Here is a 21,216-nt window from a genome sequence, read left to right as displayed (position 1 = left end):
AGAGTAAAATGGCTCTGTCAGAAGGGAAGGATGGAGCAAAAGGAAAGACATGATGTAAAGAATATTTTGGCTTTCCTATTTTAAGAAAATATGTCTGATCATCTTTCACTCTGTCCCTAGTGACCCACAGGGCTTTGCAGAGAGGGCATCAACTGGTATCATCTGCCACTAGGGAAACAGGGCTCTCAAGTCAGATGAACTAGATTCAAATTATATATCCATCACTTACTAGGACAGGAACCTGGCAAGTGCTTTAACCTCACTGAACCCTTTTTTTATTTTATTTTTTCCTTAAAGTATAGCTTACTGCAAGGAAGACAATATCATGTATGCCGCCTAAGAAATGCAGTCTTCAAGTCAGGCTGCTTGGATTCAGCCAGGTGATTTTGGGTATTCTATTTAATTTGTTCCTCATTTATAAAATGGGGATAATAATTTTACCCCTTTGGTTTGGAGATGGATTAAATTATTAAAATACCTGGCACAATGTAACTGGTCAATAAATGTTAACTATAATAATAATAACAATGTTTATTTTATCTACATACTGTTGTGAACAGAAAATATAATAATGTATAGAAAGTAACTATCACAGTGCCTAACACTTAGTAATCATTTACAAAAAGCACCAATTTAAATTAAATGAATGAAATGCATCATTCCTGCCGTCCCTCAGCAAAGCCTTGACTATGGCCTCAACAGAGGGAGCTTTTAAACAGTTAACTAAGATGAATCACAGTTCTCAGAGAACTCTCTTATGATGTCCCACCTTACCAAAACCAAACTCACTGCCACTGAATTGATTCCAACTCACAGGACCCTACAACAACTCACCTTACTCAGAGTAAAAGCCAAAGGCCTTAGGCTATTGCTGTTAGGTGCTGTCAGGTTGGATCCAGCTCATAGCAACCCTTTGTACAACAGAACAAAACATTGCCCAGTCCTGCACCATCCTCACAATTCTTGCTATGCTTGAGCCCATTGTTGCAGCCACTGTGTCAATCAATGTCGTTGAGAGCCTTCTCCTTTTTCCATGACCTTCCACTATACAAAGCATGATATCCTTCTCCAGAGACTGGTCCTTTCTGACAAGACCACAGTAGGTGAGACGAAGTCTAACCATTCTGGCTTCCAAGGAGCATCTGGCTGCACTTCTTCCAGGGTGTTCATTCTTCTCATAGTCCATGATATTTTCAATATTCTTTACCAACACCACAATTCAAAGCCATCAATTCGTTGTCCAGCTTTCACATGCATATGAGGGGATTGAAAATACCATGGCTTATGTTTGACACACCTTAGTCTTCAAAATGGCATTTTTGTCCTTTAACACTTTAGAGGTCCCTTGCAGCAGATTTGCCCAGTGCAATAAGTCTGATTTCTTGACTGCTGCTTCCATGAGTATTGATTGTGGATCCAAGAATGACAAAATCTTTGACAACTTCAATCTTTTCTCCATTTATTATATGTTGCTTATTGGTCCAGTTGTGAGGATTTTTGTTTTCTTTATGTTGAGCTGTAATCCGTACTCCAGACTGTAGTCTTTAATCTTCATCAGTAAGTGCTTCAAGTCATCTTCACTTTCAGCAAGCAAGGTTGTGTCATCTCCATATCATAGGTTGTTAATGACTTTTTCTCCAATCCTTATGTTGTGTTCTTCTTCACATAGTCCAGCGTCTTGGATTATTTGCTCATCATACAGACTGAATAAGTATGGAAAGATACAATTCTGACACACTCCCTTCCTGACTTTAAATGATGCAATGTCCTCCTGTTCTATGCTAATGACTACCTCTTAGTCTCTGTACAGGTTCCTCATGAGCACAATTAAGTGTTCTAGAATTCTCATTCTTTCCAATGTTATCCATAGTATGTTTTGATCCACACATTCAAATGCCTTTGCATAGTCAATAAAACACAGGTAAATATCCTTTTGGTATTTTTTGTTTTCAGCCGAGATCCATCTGACATCAGCAATGAGACCTCTCATTCCAAGTTCTTTTCTGAATCCAGCTTGAATTTCTTGCAATTCCCTGACTATATACTGCTGCAAACATTTTTAAAATTACCTTCAGCAAAATTTTACTTTGCTGTTGTTGTTATGCGCTGTCAAGTCGGACCCGACTCATAGTGACCACTCCTTGGGTTTCCAAGGCAGTATATATGTGATATTAATAATATTGTTAGATTATTTCCATACTCTTTTGAATAAGCTTTCTTTAGAATGGGCACAAATATAGATCTCTTCCAGCTGATTGGCTAGGTAGCTGTCTTCCAAATTTCTTGGCATAAAGGAGTGAGTATTTCCAGTGCCACGTCTGTTTGTTGAAACCTCTCCATGGGCATTCTGTCAATTCCTGGATCCTTGTTTTTCACCAATTCCTTCAGCACAGCTTGGGTTTCTTCCTTCATTATTGGCTAGACCCTAAATGAGCTGGTCTGTCATTCCCTCCTTGATCTCCCCACCTACCATCATCATCACCTACTACAGAGCTTCACTCCTGGGTCCCAGACACACTGGCTTCAGGGCTATTCTTTGAACATGCCAAGTACAGTCCTCCCTCAGGATCTTGGCTGTTTGCTTTGCCTAGACCTCTCTTCTTCCAAGCTACTAGTATGACTGGCATCCTCTCTTTCCTCAGGTGACCTTAAGGAAGTTATTTATTCTATTCCTCATTTTAAAAATCTGTCCTTCATTTATAAAATGTTCACTTGGTACTTTATCAATGAGGTCATCCCCAGTCCTGCTGTCCCTTACTTTGCTTTATTTTTCCGCTTAGCAGTTATCGTCAACTGATACATCATATATTTTACTTGCTTCTTTGTCTATCTCTTTCTCCCTTCCTTAGAAGATAAGGGTACTTTTTTTTTTGTTGTTGTTGTTGTTGTTATGTGCTGTTGAGTCGGCCCCGACTCATAGCGACCCCTCCTTGGGTTTCCGAGGCAGTATCACTACGGAAGTAGGATTGCCCAACCTTCCTTCCAAGGAGTGGCTGGTGGGTTTGAACTGCCAGCCATCTGGTTGGCAGGCAAGTGTCTTAGCCACTATGCAATTTTCTAGACACATTTGTTTAAAACTTATCAGTGATTATTTATAAGAACTGACTACATTCTGGGCCTTAAAACAAGGTTTACAAATTTCAAACAGTTATTATCAACAGTGTTCTTTGGTCACAGTTTAAATAAAATCCAGTAACAAACAAACAAACAAAAACAAGCAAGAAAATCCCATATACTTGTAAAGAAGAAATTCAATGTAACTGAAATACTTATAACTGAAAAACAAGAAAAAGATTATATTAAAATAAGGGAGCAGCAGAAGTAATTTTTAGTAAAAAAAAAAAAAAGTACAGCTTTAAATGATTGTAGAAGGAAAGAATTAGCTGAACATACAATTTGAAAAGTAGAAAAAGAAAAGAAAAAAAATTACAATAAAGTTAAAAGTAAAACTAATGGTTCAGAAAACAGAAAATACAATAGGAGCTACAAAGCCAAAAGTTGGTTATTTGAAAAGACTATTGTGATGGTTAAGTTTCTGTGTCAACTTGGCTTGGCCATGATTCTCAGTGGTCTAGCAGTTATGATGTAGTCATACCCCATGATAAGATATGATATAATCACTTCCATGATGAGATCTGTTATGAGCAGCAATCATCTAAAAGGGAGTTTCTTCAGGGGGGTGGCCTGCTTCCAATGGTGCAGGAAGTGGCAGTGGCAGAAAGGGATGGTGTTTGGAGTATTTGGCAGGTCCCTATTGGTGAATCACAATGTAGCCCCTTACAGTTTTGGACCAAAGCCCTGTCATCTTCTGCAGGTAACTACTCTCCTTTTGAGGAGCAGCTTTTGCCTTGTTAATGGGCTTCAATAGAGATTAAATGCCTAACCATGGGCCACTAAGTCACCATGTGGCTTGAGTGATCCATCTTGAAATAGGTATTGTCTGACCCAGGAAGTCATAAAGTTGGATGTTCCCAGCAGCATTCCATCGTGAAATAGATGTGGTATATATGAGATCGTGCTCAAGCAGGACCTAAAGGCAAAAGTAAGTTGCATGAGGAAGTGCCCAAAATTCCTATGGGCTCCACTCCTGTCACATTATCTTCCTTCTCCCAATCTGCACCTATGGCCTCCTGGGGAGTTCCTTATGATAAGTTGACTGAGGAAGAGAAAACTTGTGCCAGGTTTATAGATGGTTCTGCATAATATGCAGGCACCATTCAAAAGTGAACAGTAACAGCACTGAAGCCCCTTTCTGGGACCTCCTTGAAGGATAGTGGTGAGGGGAAATCCTTCCAATGGACAGACATTCAAACACTGCACCTGATTGCTCACTTTGCTTGGAAGGAGAAATGGAAAGATGTCCGATTATATAGATTTATGGTTTGGCTGTACGGTCAGGGACTTGGAATGAACCCGATTAGAAAATTGGTGACAAGGAAGTATGGGAAAGAGGTATGTAGATAGACTTCTCTGAATGGGCTAAAGAAGTGTAGATATTTCTGTCCCATGTGAGTGTTCACCAAAGGGTGCTCTTGGCAGAGGAGGATTTTAACATTCACATAAATAGTATGACACATTCTATGGAAACCATTCATCCTCTTTCCCCAGCTATTCCTGTCATTGTCCAGTGGGCTCATGAACAAAGTAATGGTGGCAGGGATAGAGTTGTACATGGGCTCAGCAATACAGACTTCCAAGGCTGACTTGGCTACAGCCACTGCTTAGTACCCAATCTCCCAGCAGCAGAGACCAACACTGAGTCTTTGATATGGAACCATTCCTTGGGGCGATCAGCCAGCAATTTGGTGGCAGGTTGATTATATTGGATGACATCCTTCATGGAAAGGCAGTGTTTTGTTCTTGCTGGAATAGACACCTACTCTGGATATGGATTTTCTTTCCCTGCCCAAATTGCCAAAACTACTATCTATGGACTTACTAATGCCTTATCCACTATTATGGTATCCCACACAACATTGCCTCAGATCAAAGGACTCACTCCCTAGCAAATGAAGTGCAGCAATACTCATGGTATTCATTGGTCTTACTGTGTTCTTCATTGTACTGAAGCAGCTGGCTTGATAGAATAATGGAATAGCTTTCCAAAGACATAGCCACAGTGCCAGCTCTAAACCAGTGTTCAATATATGGTACTGTTTCCCCAATAGTCAGTATTCATGGGACCAGGAATCAAGGTGTGGGAATGGGAGTGGCATCATTCACTATTATCCCTAATGAAAAACTCAAAAACTATTTGCTTCCTGTCTCTGTGGCCCTATGCTCTGCAGGTCTGGAGATCTTAGTTCCAAAAGGAGGAATATTTCAACAAGGAGATACAACACTGATTCCATTGAACTGGAAGTTAAGAATGCCATCTGGCTAATTTGGGCTTCTCATGCCTCTGGATCAACAGCAAAAGGGAGTTACCCTATTGGCTGATATGACTGATCCTGATTACAAAAAACAAAACAAAACAAAACAAAAAAAAACACCCAAACTCACTGCTGTTGAGTCGATTTTGGCTCATAGCAACCCCTCCTTGGGTTTCTGAGGCAGTATCTCTAGGGAAGTAGATTGCCCAACCTTCCTTCCGAGGAATGGCTGGTGGGTTTGAACCCCCAGCCTTCTGGTTAGCAGTCAAATGCCTTAGGCACAATGCCATCAGAGCTCCCTTGATCCTGATTACCAAGGGGAAATCAGATTGATATTATATAAAGGAGGTAAAGAAGAGTTTATCTGCAATATAGGTGATTGGTTAGGATACCTCTTAGTACAACAATGTCCTGTGATTCAAATCAATGGAAAACTACTCCAACCCAATTCTGACATGATTACTAATGGCCCAGACCCTTCAAGAATGAACATTTGACTCATTTCACCAGGCAAAGAACCATGATCAGCTGAGGTACTTGCTGAAGGCAAAGGGAATATGGAATGGGTGGAAGAAAAAGGTAGTTCTGAAGACCAACTAAAACTATGTGGCCATGTGACCAATTGCAGAAATCAGTACTGTGATTGTTATGAGTATTTCTTCCTTGTATGTGTATATAAAATATTTTTGTTTTCTTCCCTTGTGAAATATAAGATGTAAATAGGGGTAATGCATTTTTTGTTGTATATATGTTGGTTGTTCTGGTAGCATAGTGCCTAGGGCACCTGACTCCTAACCAGAATGGTGGTGATTCAAACCCACCAGCCACTCCTCAGAAGGAAGATTGGGCAATCTACTTCCATAGTGATACTGTCTCGGAAACCCAAAGAGGAGTAGCTATGAGTCGGAGATGACTAAATGGCACATAACAACAGCAACAACAACACAACAATGTGTTGGTTGTAACTTGTTACATGTAAATATGATTTTAAAATTTGTCTTTGTTTAGAGATTATGTATGGATTAAGGAAATGTGTCCAGATGCCAAGATGACAACAGATGGATTGTAATAGTTAAAGTTGTGTGTCAAATTGGCTGGGCCATGATTCGAGTGGTTTAGTAGATATGATGTAGTCATCTCCCATGATGAGATGTGATATAATGAAGTCAACTCCATGATGAGATCTGCCATGAGCAGCCAATCAGTTAAAGGGAGTTTCATCAGAGCTATGCCCTGCTTACAATATATATGGATGTTGCGGCAAAGCTTTTTGGCTTTTTGCTTGATCTGGATCCTGTATCTGGCTTGTCATCACCTGACTTCTGGTTCTTTGAACTTGAGTCAGCAACCTGCCATCTTATCTGCTGGCCTCGGATTCATCAGCCCCTGCAGCTATGCAAGTCAGGAGAGGCTTCTAGCCTAATGTCTGACCCACGGACTTGGGACCTGCCAGCCTCTACAACTGCGTGAGCCACTGTTTTGAGAAAAATTGCTCTCTCTTTTTTTTCTATCTCTATATACATACATATATAAGCTTCACTGGTTTTGCTTCTCTAAAGCCTGAGACTGAACAACCAACACATATACAACAAAAAATGCCTTAGCCCTATTTACAGCTTATATTTCATAAGTGAACAAAACAAAAATATTTGATGTACACATACTAACTACTGAAGTAGACAAACCTCTTGTAAGATTGATAAAGAAAATGAGAGATGGCATAAATAAATAATGCCAGAAATGTAAAAGAAAAGTAACATCATATCTAGCAAAGATTTAGAAAGATATAAAAGAATACTTTAGATAATCTATATAAATTTAATAAAAAAAAAAGTACAAAACTCCAGAAAAGGTAAACTTACTAAATTTGACAAAAGAAGTTAGATCTAAACCAACAAATGTTGGTGAGGTTATGAGGAGATTGGAACACTTACATACAACTGGTGGGAATGTAAAATTGTTCAACCACTATGGAAAACATTATGGCACCTGCTCAAAAAGCTAGAAATAGAAATACCATATGATCCAACAATCCCACTGCTAGGTATTTATCCTAGAGAAATAAAAGCCATGACACAAATAGACATATGCACACTCGTGTTCACTGCAGCATTATTCGCAATAGCAAAAAGATGGAAACAATCTAAATGCCCATCAAGAGATGAATGGATAAACAAACTGTGGTATATATACACAATGCAATACTATGCAAAGTTAAACAATAAAGATAAATCCATGGAACTTCTCACAATATGGATGAACCTGGAGGACATTATGCTAAGTGAAACAAGTCAATCACAAATATTGTATGAGACTACTACTATAAAAAGTCAAGAAAAGTTTTATACACAGAAAGAAACATTTTTTAATAGTTACCAGAGATAGGAGAGGGTGAGAGGGAAATCACTAACTAGATAGTAGATATATGCTAAGTTTGGTGAAAGTGAAGACAATGTACAATATAGGGAAGTCAGCACAACATAACCAAGACAGAGGAAGACATTGAAAGACACAAGAGTAAAAGGCAACGACAGTAAATCCTACAACAACAGTAATAACAAACAATAATGTATGAGTGGACACAGAAGCCATACAAAACCCATTGCCTTTGAGTAGATTCCAACTTATAGCAACCCCCGTTGAGTTTCCAAGGCTGTAAATCTTTATAGAAGTAGATTGCCTCATCTTCTTCCCATGGAGTAGCTGATGGGTTTGAACCACCGACCTTCTGGTAAGCAGCCAAATGCCTTACCCCATTTGCCACCAGAGCTCTTAAGGGAGGATGTATGGGAGTACACCTACATGCATATATAGTATTGGCAATGGATATTTCTACACATAATTTGTATATGTTGCGAATCTATCCATGTGTATAATAGAGAACACAGGAGCTACAGTCATGAAAACTTCTTAGCCATAACCAAACACCTGTCAGAACTGAGATAATGGGCTTGTGGTTTAGGGACTGTAGTCTTGGGGGACATGTAGGTTAATTGGCATACCATAATCCATAAATATAATGTTCTATATCCTACTTTTGTGATGAATGACTGGGGTCTTAAAAATTTGCAAGCAACTATCTAAATTTTAATTCTTGGTCTCTTTCTGATCAGAGCAGAGTGAAGAAAACCAAAGACTCAAGGAAACATTAGTCCACTAGACCATATGAACCACAACCTCCACAAACATGAGACCAGAAGAACTAGTAGTGCCCAGCTACCACCACCAATATCTCTGACTGGGACCATGATAGAAAGTACCAGATAGAGTAGAGGGAAAAGGTAGAACAAAATTTAACTTCATAAAAAAGACCAGATTTATTGGTCTGATAGAGACTGATGGAATTTCCAAGTCTATGCCCCTTACACACCCTTGTAACTTAGAACTGAAGCCACTCCCTAAGATTACCTTTCAATGACATAAAAGACAGACCTATAAAGTAAAAAATAACACCCAGGAAGAATATTCTTCTCAGAATAATCAACTATACAAGACCAAAAGGGAAGCATTTGCCAAAAGCAGAGTTAAGAAGGCAGAAGGGGCAAGAAAACTGGACAAACACAAACAGGGAGCCCACAGTGGAAATGGCGAGAGTGCTGACATACCATGGGGATTGCAACCAATGTCACAAAACTGTCTATATTTAAATTACTGAATGGGAAAAAATTCTGCTTTGCAAACTTTCACCTAAACCACAATAAAATATTTTAAATAATAATAATAATAAAGAAATGTCTGAATACTTTAACAGCTATCATAGACACTAATACAGTAATTGAATACCTTCCCATGCAAAAAAAGAAAAAAAATACACCAATCCCAGATAGTTTTATTGATATTTTCTACCACATTTGCAAGGAAAATATTATGGCAATCTTTTGCAAACTCTTCCAGAAAATAGAAAAAGAAAGAATATTTCCTATCATATTCTATGAGGGAGGCCAGTAAAACCTTGATAATGACCAAACAAAGATTGTATGAGAAAAGAAAATTACAGCCCAATTTTACTTATGACAGTAGATAGATATAAGAATTCTAAACAAATATTAGCAAACCGAAACTGGCAATGTACAATATACAAAATGATTGTGATACACCACGTGTCATAGATTGAATTGCTGTTGTTATGCGCCGTCGAGTCAGACCTGATCCATAGCGACCCCTCCTTGGGTTTCCGAGGCAGTATCACCACAGAAGTAGATTGCCCAACCTTCCTTCTGAGGAGTGGCTGGTAGGTTTGAACCACCAGCCTTCTGGTCAGCAGTCAAATAAATGCCTTAGGCACTACGCTACCAGAGCTCCTTAGATTGAATTATCCTCCCAAAATGTGTCAACTTGGCTGCTTCATGAGTCTCAATGATTTGGTAGTTATGTGACAATGTAATCATCCCTTATCAGATCACAACTGATATGATTATCCAAGGGTATTCGGGTGGGATGAAACACCCTTATTCAGGTCACAGCCTGATCTGATGTAAGGGAAGTTTTCATGGCATGTAGTTTGCATTACCTTTTATCTTACGAGACAAAAGGAGAGAGAAGTGAGCAAAGAAAGAAGGGCCTCAGTACCACCAAGAAAGAAGAACCAGAGGAACAGAGCATGTCCTTTGGGTCCAGGGTCCTTGTGCTGAGAACAACCTAGACCCAGGGGAAAACTGATGAAAGGACATATGGAGATCTCCAAGGGACACTGGGCCCACAGATGTCGAAAGAAGACAAGGACATTCCCCTAGAGCCAACAGAGAGAAAAGGCTATTTAACCTTCTCAATCTCTGTTTGGTCATGTATTAAAAAGGAGGTAGTTAAATCTATTTTATAGGGTTATTGAGAGGATTATGGCTATTATATATTATGTTCTTCTCATCACAATACATGGTACAAAGTATAGAATCAAAAGAAATTAGTCCCTTCTGTGAACTATTTCCTTCATTTTGCATTTTTCTGCATTAATTCACTTTTTTCAAGGATTGAGATAGAATTATTAGATGATATTGGCCCATCTTTTTTTTTTCACATCACTTCAAATTTTTATTTTCCAAAAATATTTGAAGTAGTTGTCCACAAAGCTGTTTTGAATCTCCCAGTGTGTTTTAAGAATTGTGGTAGGGTTTACATAGAATACAAACTACTTAAAACATCAGTCCTCCTTTCAAAATGAATATGTGATTTATTGGTACTTGTAATTTTTATCCTAAGGAGCCCTGGTGGCACAGTGGTTAAGCATTTGGCTGCTAACCAAAAGGTACGAGATTCAAATCAGTTGCTCTGCAGGCAAAAGATGTAGCAGTCTGCTTCCATAAAGATTACAGCCTTGGGAACCCTATGGAATAGTTTTCCTTTGAACTATAGGATCACACTATGATTCAAAATCAATTAGACAGGAATGGAAATTTTTCATATTGATTTTTATTTGGGAAAATGAACAATCAAATTTGTAATACATATTGACCAGCTGCTCTGCTGAAGGAAGATGGGGCTATCTACTTCCATAAAGATTTACTGCCTTGGAAACCCAATACAGGTCACTATGAGTCTGAAATTACTTGATGGCAGCAAGGTTTTTTTTTTTTTTTTTAAGTGAGTATGAAGGTGCTCTAGTAGCACAATGGTTAACTGCTCAGCTGCTAACCGAAAGGTTGGTGGTTCAAACACACCAGCAGCTCTGCAGGAGAAAATACCTGGTGATCTGTTCCTGAAAAGTTACAGAGCAGGAAACCCTATGGGGCAGTTCTATAGAGTTGCTATGAGTTGGAATTGACTCTATGACACACACGAAGCCTGAGTATAAGTTTTCAGGTCACAAAATTGAGTATTTAAGAAAACAATTCTGGTCTGTAAGTATCTACTTTATATCTCAGGATGTCCTCTCTGTCCAGTAGCAGATAAAATAATCTTGTCAGTTCTGGGTAAACTCAGTCAAATTAGGGTCTTCTTTCCTTTTCCTTTTCTCTGATGTGGATTTCAACTTCTAGGGGCCTGCAGTATTATAGCTTAACGAAAAAAAAAAAAAAATTCAATGCCATGGAGTCAAGGCCAACTCACAGCGACCCCTGTTGGGTTTCTGAGGAGGTAAATCTTTACAGAAGTAGATCACCCAGTCGCCCTTCCACAGAGTGGCTGGTGGGTTTGAACCACCAACCTTCTGGTTAGCAGTCAAATGCCTTAGGCACTATGCCACCGGGGTATCTGGTCCAAGACTGTAACCTGTCCTTCATTTTGGCTTCCACAAAAATGTACTAGCCCAATGAGATGTGCACGTACCTCCAGACTGGCATTTGCAGAGATGTCCTTGTTTCCACCTAAGCTATGGCAGTGCAGTCTCTGCCCCATTTCTCTTTTTATGGCAACCTGGTCATTATGACCTTGAGATCCCCACAGATTTGCTGATTAGTTTCCATACCATTTTATAAGGCAGAAGAAAATTAACTCTTCTCACACATTGCTTTTGAGTCCCAAGAAATTCAGTATGACCACCTAAGGCTCTAACTGCCTTTACCAGCTTAGACAACTACCTCCTGCTACTGACTCTCTTTATAGGGGCATAGCAGATTCCTGGAGACAATGCTGCTTTCAAGAATCCTCTATAATCTTGCTTTCAAAGTGTATCATTAACCAACAGTTTAGCAATCACTTGGAAGCTTGTTAGAAATGCTGAATCTTGGGCTCCACTTCAGATCTACTCAATATAATGAACAATTTAACAAAATCCCCAGGCGATTCCTATATACATTTAAATTTGAGGAGTAGTGATCTACAAGTCAGAAGACAAGAGTTTCAATTTACTCTCAGAACCCTGGTGCTATCTAGGAATTCCAGTGCTCACCCTGCCATAAAGAGCTAATTACCAGCCACTCCTCAAAGGAAGATGGAGCAATCTACTTCTGCAGTGATACTGCCTGGGAAACCCAAGGAGGGGTCGCTATGAGTGGGGTCCAACTAGATGGCACATAACAACAACAACAACTGTGGGGATGATGAGGGCAAGTAGGGTCATGGGGCCTTTCTGAAACCCTCACCAACACCTTAACAATCTTACATGTTTCTTATGCCCACTCCAAGCCGCATCTTTACTTAACTCAGAGAAAGATGTAAACTATATCCTTCTGAATGGAGAAGTTGACCGGGCAAATAAGAGATTAAATCTTTGTATTGTAACTGGAAAAAAAGGCCTGGCAATCTACTTCTGAAAATCAGCCAGTGAAAAACGCTGTAGATGACAATGGTGTGATTCTCATCCAATCACGGCATGCAGGATCTGGCAGCGTTTCATTCTGTTGTGCATGAGGTCATCATGAGTTGGCCACACCTGGATGGTAGCTAACAACAATAACAATCATATAACTAGGCATTTTTAACCTAAAAGCCATGAATTTGATCTTTATTTCTGGTTCTGCTGCAATTCTTTACTCTTTCCTTCTTCCTCATGCCACTTCTTGAGGTGATGGAAAAATCTAGTTCATTAGCCTAGATAGAGGAAGTTCAAGGTAAAGGTAATATGAGAGAAAACAGTTAATACTTCATGACATCATCCCATGAAACAGTTTTTTTTTTTTTTTTTTTTTTTTAGGTTTCAAAATTTTTAATCTCAATTACATTTAGGCTTTCTGGAAATTCAGAGCAATTGCTGAGGCTGCAATTTACACTCTCATAATGAAAGCTTTTTTATGAGATTTCATTTTCTAATAGGATTTACTATATATATTTTTTATGCCGAGATAGTGAATATTGGGCAAGAAAACTATGTTGTTATTGTTGTTTCTGTTCCAGTTACCAGCCAAGTACAAACTGGTTGCACCACCCAGGGACCTTTAGAAAATTATAGAAGTGATTTAAGTCACTCCTGTCTTCAACAATCCAGTTTGGTGTAATATCTGATGTTTCAGATTATTTGCTCCAAGAAGTCAAGAATGAGCAGTATATATGCTCCCAGAATTCCAGGTATTTACTTCTACAATAGCATTTAACGTTCTGTTTACTGGCCATATTCCTGTCATAGCTTTCTCCCATGGCGCAGCTGGAAGGTTTGAACTTCTGACCTTTTTGTTACTAGCCGAGCACTTTAACCACTGTGCCAGCAGGGTTCCTTGTCCCTGACTAGCCTGCAAGCTCACTGAGAACAGGTGTCAATTTCACTGTTACATCCTCAGTGCATAGCCAAGTGCCTTCTTCATAAGAAAAGTACCACAAAATTCTGGGATGAATGAATAAACAAATCATTGGTATTATTCAAACATTTCCCCATCTACCCTTGACACATAAGAGGAAGAGAATAAGTATAAAAAGTGTTGCAAAGGTCTTTTAGCCCAGTCATTGACTCAAAGTGAGAATCCTATATATAGTATCTCTACAGAGAGTCAAGCTTTTGCTAAAATATTTCCAGAATAGGAATACACTTAGCTTTTTCCATTTATGGGTGGTTCACATTTTTAGAAAGTGCTTTTTATATTGAATCAAAATCTGCCTCTTGGATTCTATCTGCCCTTTGGAATTTTATAGGTTTCCATTTCTATAGCATGTTGTTGTTGTTATGTGCCATCGATTCAGACCCAACTCATGGCAACCCCTTCCTGGGTTTCTGAGGCAGTATCACTACAGAAGTAGATTGCCCAAACTTCCTTCCGAGGAGTGGCTGGTGGATTTGAACTGTCACCCTTCTGGTTAGCAGTCAAGTGCCTTAGGCACTATGCTACCACAGCTATAGCACAGCTCTCCAAAATTGTTAAAAAGACACAAAATCAAAATTATTTTAAACGTATTAAGGATGTGTGGTAGTTAAATTTGTATGTCCACTTGGCTGGGCCTGGTTGAGTGGCTGGGCAGCTGGTGGTAGTTATTCCCCATGATGGGACTGGCAATCAATTTCACTGTGGGATCTACTACAAACAGCTGAGTAGCTGCCTTTGAAATGTGGTCTGCTTCCTGTATATAAGGAGAAGAAGCCTTGGGAATAGTCTCTGGCTTATGGCACAACTGGACCCTGTATGAAGCCATGTCGTTCAGCAGCCTGCCATGCTCTGCCGACCTTGGGACTTACAATAGACTTGAATTAATGGCCTGCTGTGTGGTTTGGTAACATCAGGACTGTGCCATTTTATTTGTTGACCTTGGGCTTGTCAGCCTCAGCAGCCAGCAGCTGTCTGAGTGAAGAAACACCTCTAGCTCCAGTGGGCTGGGAGCAGGAGGCAGAGCTGGACCCCAAGGTTGAGGGGCTTTCACCCAACCCCTAGAGCCTGGCAATTTGAACATGGACTTAAAGTCTTCAAACTGTAAGAAAATAAACTCCTGTTTGTTAAAGCCATCCCATTTGTGGTATATCCTTGTCTGAGTGGCACCGGGTAACCAGAACAGGATGATTAGTCTTGCATAGAAGTCACCATCAGCTGGAAGTTCTGCTTTTTTCCTACTAGTAGAATGTGCACATCTTATTATTAGACTTGGGGCATTTACCAAACTGTAAGAGGTAGGAAGAGGAAAGAATACTGGTGGATTCAGGTACTGTACGTGAAGAGGAGAAATGGCCTTGAATTTTAGTCTCACCTTTCACAGTGCAAGAAAGAAATATTGCTTAGGTATTTTATAACATATGTCATATAATAAAGATTCTTATTGTTGCTGTCAAGTCGATTCCAACTCACGGTGACCCCCTGTGTTATAGAGAAGAACTGTTTCATGGGGTTTCCTTGGCTGTAATCTTAACAGAAGCAAATCACCAGGGCTTTTCTTCTGCAATGCTGATGGTGGGTTCAAACTTCCAACCTTTAGGTTAGCAGTAGAGTGCAAACGGTTTGTCCCATCTATGGAACTTTATATAATAAGATATGTGCATTTATTTCTGATTGTGATACTTTATATTAGAAAATGCTCATTGTAATTTCTCCATATGCCTTTGCTCTTTTCCCATATAGACCTACTGTCTAGTTGTAAAGCCCAAATCACCTTCCATTCTTAACCAGCTACTTGTTTTAACTAGTCTATCCTCAGCACCGTTATTCTCCGAGCCATTGTAAAACGAGAGATACACCTCTCCTGCTCATCCCCCTATTTCATCAGCTACCCAGTCATGCACTTTTATCTTCTGTTGAGTTATTCACATCTATTTCATCCTCTCCAGTAATACTGACAGGAGGTCCTCATCACTGCTTGCTTCAGTTTCTGCTTCTTTTCCTCACTCCAGCTGCCATCCTATTTCAATCCAAACAACAACAACAAAACATACTACAACCATACTAATTTTTCTTAATCCCTCCCCTTGGTTTGTCAGTGTATTGATGTCCTACTAAATATATCAGAGTCTAAGTTCCTCTATATATCTCTCAAAGTCCTCCTCAAGTTCTCTAGCCCTCAATTCTCAAACTCCTCAGCTTTATTTAAGCTACTGTACCTCTCCATTCAGCTCCCCCAAAACCAGGCCCACACTCTTTGCAACCAACCTGTACCCCACAAGATCACACTACATTTGCATTTGTATAAATTTGCTCTCTCCTCTGTGCCAATCCAAATGTTCATATTCAGTTCCACAATTTTTATCTTGATTGTCACAGGTCTTCATCTCCTTCTCTTTCTATTTTAACATTTTTATTGTGAGATACACATAAAAATGAATAAAACTTATGTATACAGTTAAACAAATGATTGTAAAGAGAACACCTATGTAACGACCACTCAGATCAGGAAATAATTACTGGAACCCTGGGAGCCCTGCCTCCTGCCCACGTGTATCATTTCCCAATCACTTTTATAGTTCTAGTAGTCTGTCTGTCATAATTCAGCACTTAAAGTAATTAAGTACCATCATAACCTGCTGTATGACTTTAAGTATTCTGAGTTTATTCCTCCTACTCAATTGTAGGTCCTTAAAATGCATGGCCTGTATAGATTATACTTTATAATATCCCACAGTGTCTCCAACAGTGCTAAGCAAATTCTATGTATTTAATAAATACTAGCTCATTGATTATAGACTAGGACAAAGCAACACTGAGGACAAAAAAATATGCATATTTATGGCCAACAGCTAACATTTTTATATCTTAGAAATTCACGTTGGCCTTTAGAAAATGACACAGTGATACTGTCTTAGGTTCTTTTCCCACATACCATGCACCTTGGTTTCAGTTTTCTTTTCCTTTATGTGGCATTCAGCTTCCTGAATTTCTCAGGGAATTTCCAGTTTTGCAAAATAGAATGTAAAAAAATTCCATGTTAATGAATAAAAAGCTCATGGCAACAAGTTAGAAACTTGAGATTTTCTCCTCTGTTTCAAAAAACTACTATGATCACAACACAGTCTTCTCACCTCTACTGCAAAATTCTATCATGAAACAACTAGCATTGCATCAAATGTCTGATTAAATACCTTAGCAAACGTTTGTAACATTACATAATTTGAAAGGCTTATCGAACAGGACTTCTAGCAAAGGTCCTATGCCAGGAATAGAAAATAAAATATATATATACTAAATGAATAAGAAAAAATGGTAAACCTAGAAATCATGTATTTAAAAAAGAAACTAACTCTGACAGAGTTCTTTGTGTAAGTAGAACATTTGACTTAAATGAAAGATACAATGTAAATAGCATAAAAATGATATCTGCTAATGATAATACATAGAAAATAGCACAAATATTAATAAAATCATAATAATCTAAATATTTTGTCAGACCTATGAACCCTTGGACCGTTGGGTTAAGGAAGTATTCTTCATGTAGGGGAAAGCAAATCTACCATTCCAATATTCCTTCTGCTAGCTCAAAGTTATGATTAGGGCAAAATTCACTGTAGTGAAGAATTATTTCTGGCTTAGATTAATTATAATGAGAGAGTAGAGACAAACTGGAAGAAATAGCTTATTGAAATGAGTTTATTTACAACAGCATAGCTCATGGATAAGCTAATATAATAGCTATATTAGGCAGAGAAGCAGGCTACCAAAAATAGTGCCTGAGAATCAAAGCAACTAAGCTTAATTAGGCTTATCTGACAGTATTTATAAGACTTAAGATTTTCATTCACTTACTTAACCAATATTTTTTGAGCTCCTACCATGTACCAGGCTCTGCTAGAAGCACTTAGGATACATCAGAGAACAAGCAGGCAAAAGTCCCTGCTCTCGTGGAACTTACATTCTAGTGAGGGCATGTTGATAGTAATTGATGTAGTATGATATGCCATTACTATTTTTGTGAATTTCAAAAACAGAAATGTATGTATTGTTCTGTGGTGAAACCTTAGAAGGACTGTAAGTAAACACAAACCTCAGAATAGTAGTTATGTCTGATTAAGGAAGTAATAGAAAAATGGGATGAGAAAAGAACAAGGTAGTATCTAAAAGATTGGTGATATTCAACTCTTGACGTTGGTTAATGGATTCGTGGATTTTTATTTTATTATTTAATTTATAACCCAACTACAACTTATAACATTTCTTCTACATATATAAAATATTACATTATAACATTTTTGTATTTTTAATAAATGGGCAAATAAAAAAAAGAGAGAAAGCGCAAAAGATCAAGGCAAGGTGTAGGGGAGGGAGCCCATGTAATTTAAAATGGCTAAAGAAGACTTGTATTATTCCTGTAGATTACTACTTTATTTAATATAAGATATAATGAATTGCGGTATTGGTGAAGAAAACTAAAGATATCATGGACTTCCAGAAAAATGAATTAATTTTTTTTGGAAGAAGTATAGCTGGGATGTTCCTTAGAAACAAAAATAGCCAGACTTTGTCTCTCATATTTTGGTAATGTTATCAGAAGGTGCCAGTCTCTGGAGAAAGATATTAGGCTTTGTAAAGTGGAAGGTCAAAGAAAAAGGGGGAGACCCTCAACAAGATGGATTGACATGGTGGCTGCAAAAATGGGCTCAAGTTATGACAATGATTGTGAGAATAGTGCAGGACCGGTCAGCCTTTTGCTCTGTTGTACATAGGGTCATTATGAGTCGGAATTGACTCGTTAGCAACTAACAACAGTTATCATTATTATATTACTTTATTTTTAATTTTAATAGTTTATTCTATCTAGGAAAGCGAGATGTATAATATCAAAAGGATATCTTAGTTTGGGCTTCCTTGAAAAAGACTGAGGCAGAGAGTTATATGCAGAGGCTATATTGAAGAGTAGTCTTGGAATATCCTGTCAGAGTAAGGAGGTTTGGCACAGCCTGGAACAATGCAAAACCATTCAAGGTAGTGACATACCTACTCTCTACTGTGCTAGACATTCAAGGCCCAGGAGCAAATAAGATGGTGCCTTACCATTATAGAGCTCACAGTCTAAACTGTGAAACAGGTAAGGAAATGATTACAAAACAAACAATTAATTAGTTCCTGTGGGAAGACTTCCTTGACCATTCCTACTTCTTCATTCCCCCATGCCCACGTTGGGTTAGTTCTGTCCCCCTCTTGAGTGCTCATCAAAACAGTCTATAGTTGCCCATTGTATTACACTTTTTGTGTGTGTGTGTGTCTATTGTCTTCATTATACTAGGACTTTCTTGAAGGCATATCCATCTAATGTAATGTAGTACCTGTCACTTAGTAAGTGGAATAGCTATTTGTCAAATGAATTATGAATTAATGAGTTAATTAATGCATACATCTAAGACTGGCTTCCCCCTAAATGCAGATTGCACTAAAAATTTTCCAATGCCAGGATGTGTTGTCGAGTAGGTCACCTCCATAGGTGACTAGTGTAGCTTGATAACACTGGATCCTTCTAAGAATCCTTATGAAATACATTTCAGAATCATCTTCCAGGAAGAAGAAAGGGAGAAGCATTTATCAACAACTTTCCTACCTCCGTTGGTCAAGGGAAGTCCCACAAGTATTAACTCTCTCCAGAACTGGCTATGTAATTTGTGGAGTCCAGTGCAAAATGAAAATGAGGGACCCTTATTCAAAAGTTATTAAGAACTTAATACAGCAACAGCAGGGCATCAAACCTTACACTTACCTTCTGACCAGAGCCCTGAGGGACTGCACAAGTCATATGCCCATGAAGCTGATGCTGACTCCCCCCACACACCAGGGTTATAAATGCTTCAGTCCTGCAGCTTTATAAATGTCCACTTGGGCAGACAACGATACTTTCCAGAATTCATCCTTCCACTTAGGGTGGGCCACTAGAGAGATTTTTATCAAGATTTTGAAATCAGAAATGAAACAGCAGCTATTTTTCTTGCTTACACACATGGTTGTTTATCTGCTGGCTCACCTTGTTGTAGTAAGGAAGCAGAAATGCTGCAACTGCTCTGTTGTTCCAGGGTTCCTCCTTTAGCTTCTGTAATTCCTGGGCCTGGTCAATGTGAGTAGTTTTTTTTTTTTTCTCCTTCTTTAGAGATTTAATCCTAGATAAAAGTTAACTGACAAGATAAAAGGCCCTGTCAGGACAACAATACCACAAAGGCTACAGGCAACAACTGACTTGGGTCAGTCCATCCTTGTGGGCTCTAGCTTGTTCTTATTCTCCCTTACTGTACATTGATCTTCTCCTCCTAACTGCCTACCCTCTGGACTTTATGTTCCAGTGTCAGACATAAAGGTAACAACTATACAGAGACAGTCTAACCAACATCCACAGTTGTATAAGGTTAAATCCCTATACAAACATGTTGTTGGCTGCCATGGCATAGCCCCCAACTCATGGCTACACCACATAAAACAGAATTGAACCATTGTGATCCATAGGGTTTTCACTGGCCTAAGGCACTTGACTGCTAACCAGAAGGCTGGTGGCTCAAATCCACCAGCCACTCCTCGAAAGGAAGGTTGGGCAATCTACTTCTGTAGTGATACCACCTCGGAAACCCAAGGAGGGGTCGCTATGAGTGGGGTCCGACTCGACTGCAAACAACAACAACAACAATTTTTGGAAGTAGATCATGAGGTCTTTCTTTCTAGTTCAGAAGCTCCATTGAAACCCATTCAGCATCATAGCACCATGAAAGCCTCCACTGACAGCTGGGAGGTAGCTGTGCCTGAGGTGCATTGGCCAGGCATCAAATACAGTTCTCTGCCATGGAAAGCAATAATTCTACCACTGAACCACTGCTGCCTTCTATAACAGATATAAATATACATAAAATCTCCTTGTGGTTCTGCTTTTCTGACTGAACCCTGACTGAGCAGATTTCCAACAGTAGTCTCATACCTGAAGGCATCCAGCTTCAGGCAGGGCAGGAAATGAGAAGCATACTCGAAGACTGTGAAGTTGTTCATGTGTTAAACTGGTTAAAGCAAGCATGAAACAGGTAGCTGTAGCTGTGGCTGGAAAGAAAGGGAAGGCTGAAAGGATTTGAAGCATTGCACAAGTGGTGTCTAATGTATACAAAAACATATGTAAGACATTAGGAAAATGCCCAATTCAGTTGGAGGGTATGGGATTAAGACAAAGATGGACAGTGCTCTGACCTTGCAGAACAGTGTCCTAAAGTAAACGCCATTGCATTTATTATGGTAATTGTAATATTCCTTTTATATTACTTTAGTTTCGGATTGTTTCAGGTTTCAGTTGAACATAGATATTGGGTAAGGAGGTGGATGCTTCTGCTGATATAAAAAGTACAGATTGCTAACATGAAGTTAGAATGAATTAAAATGTTCTTAGCTTGGTAGTATAAAACACCAAGTCCATAAAATCAACAGTGTACGGCACTTGGCATTTCTAAAATAAGATGTCTTTTTTTTTTTTTTTTTTTTTCCGGATAGGTTACCAGTACTTTGCCAATAAATGCAGATTTTAATACTTTATTTGTTTATAACTCTCACCTTTCTTATCTTCAACAGTGTGAGGGGATTTTTACAGCTGTAACAAAATAGTGACAGAAAAGGTAGATTGA

Source organism: Orycteropus afer, unplaced genomic scaffold (assembly GCF_000298275.1).
Source record: "Orycteropus afer afer isolate SDZICR_OR568_19922 unplaced genomic scaffold, OryAfe1.0 scaffold00033, whole genome shotgun sequence".
Taxonomy (NCBI): Eukaryota; Metazoa; Chordata; class Mammalia; order Tubulidentata; family Orycteropodidae; genus Orycteropus; species Orycteropus afer.
This window is presented reverse-complemented; position numbering follows the sequence as displayed.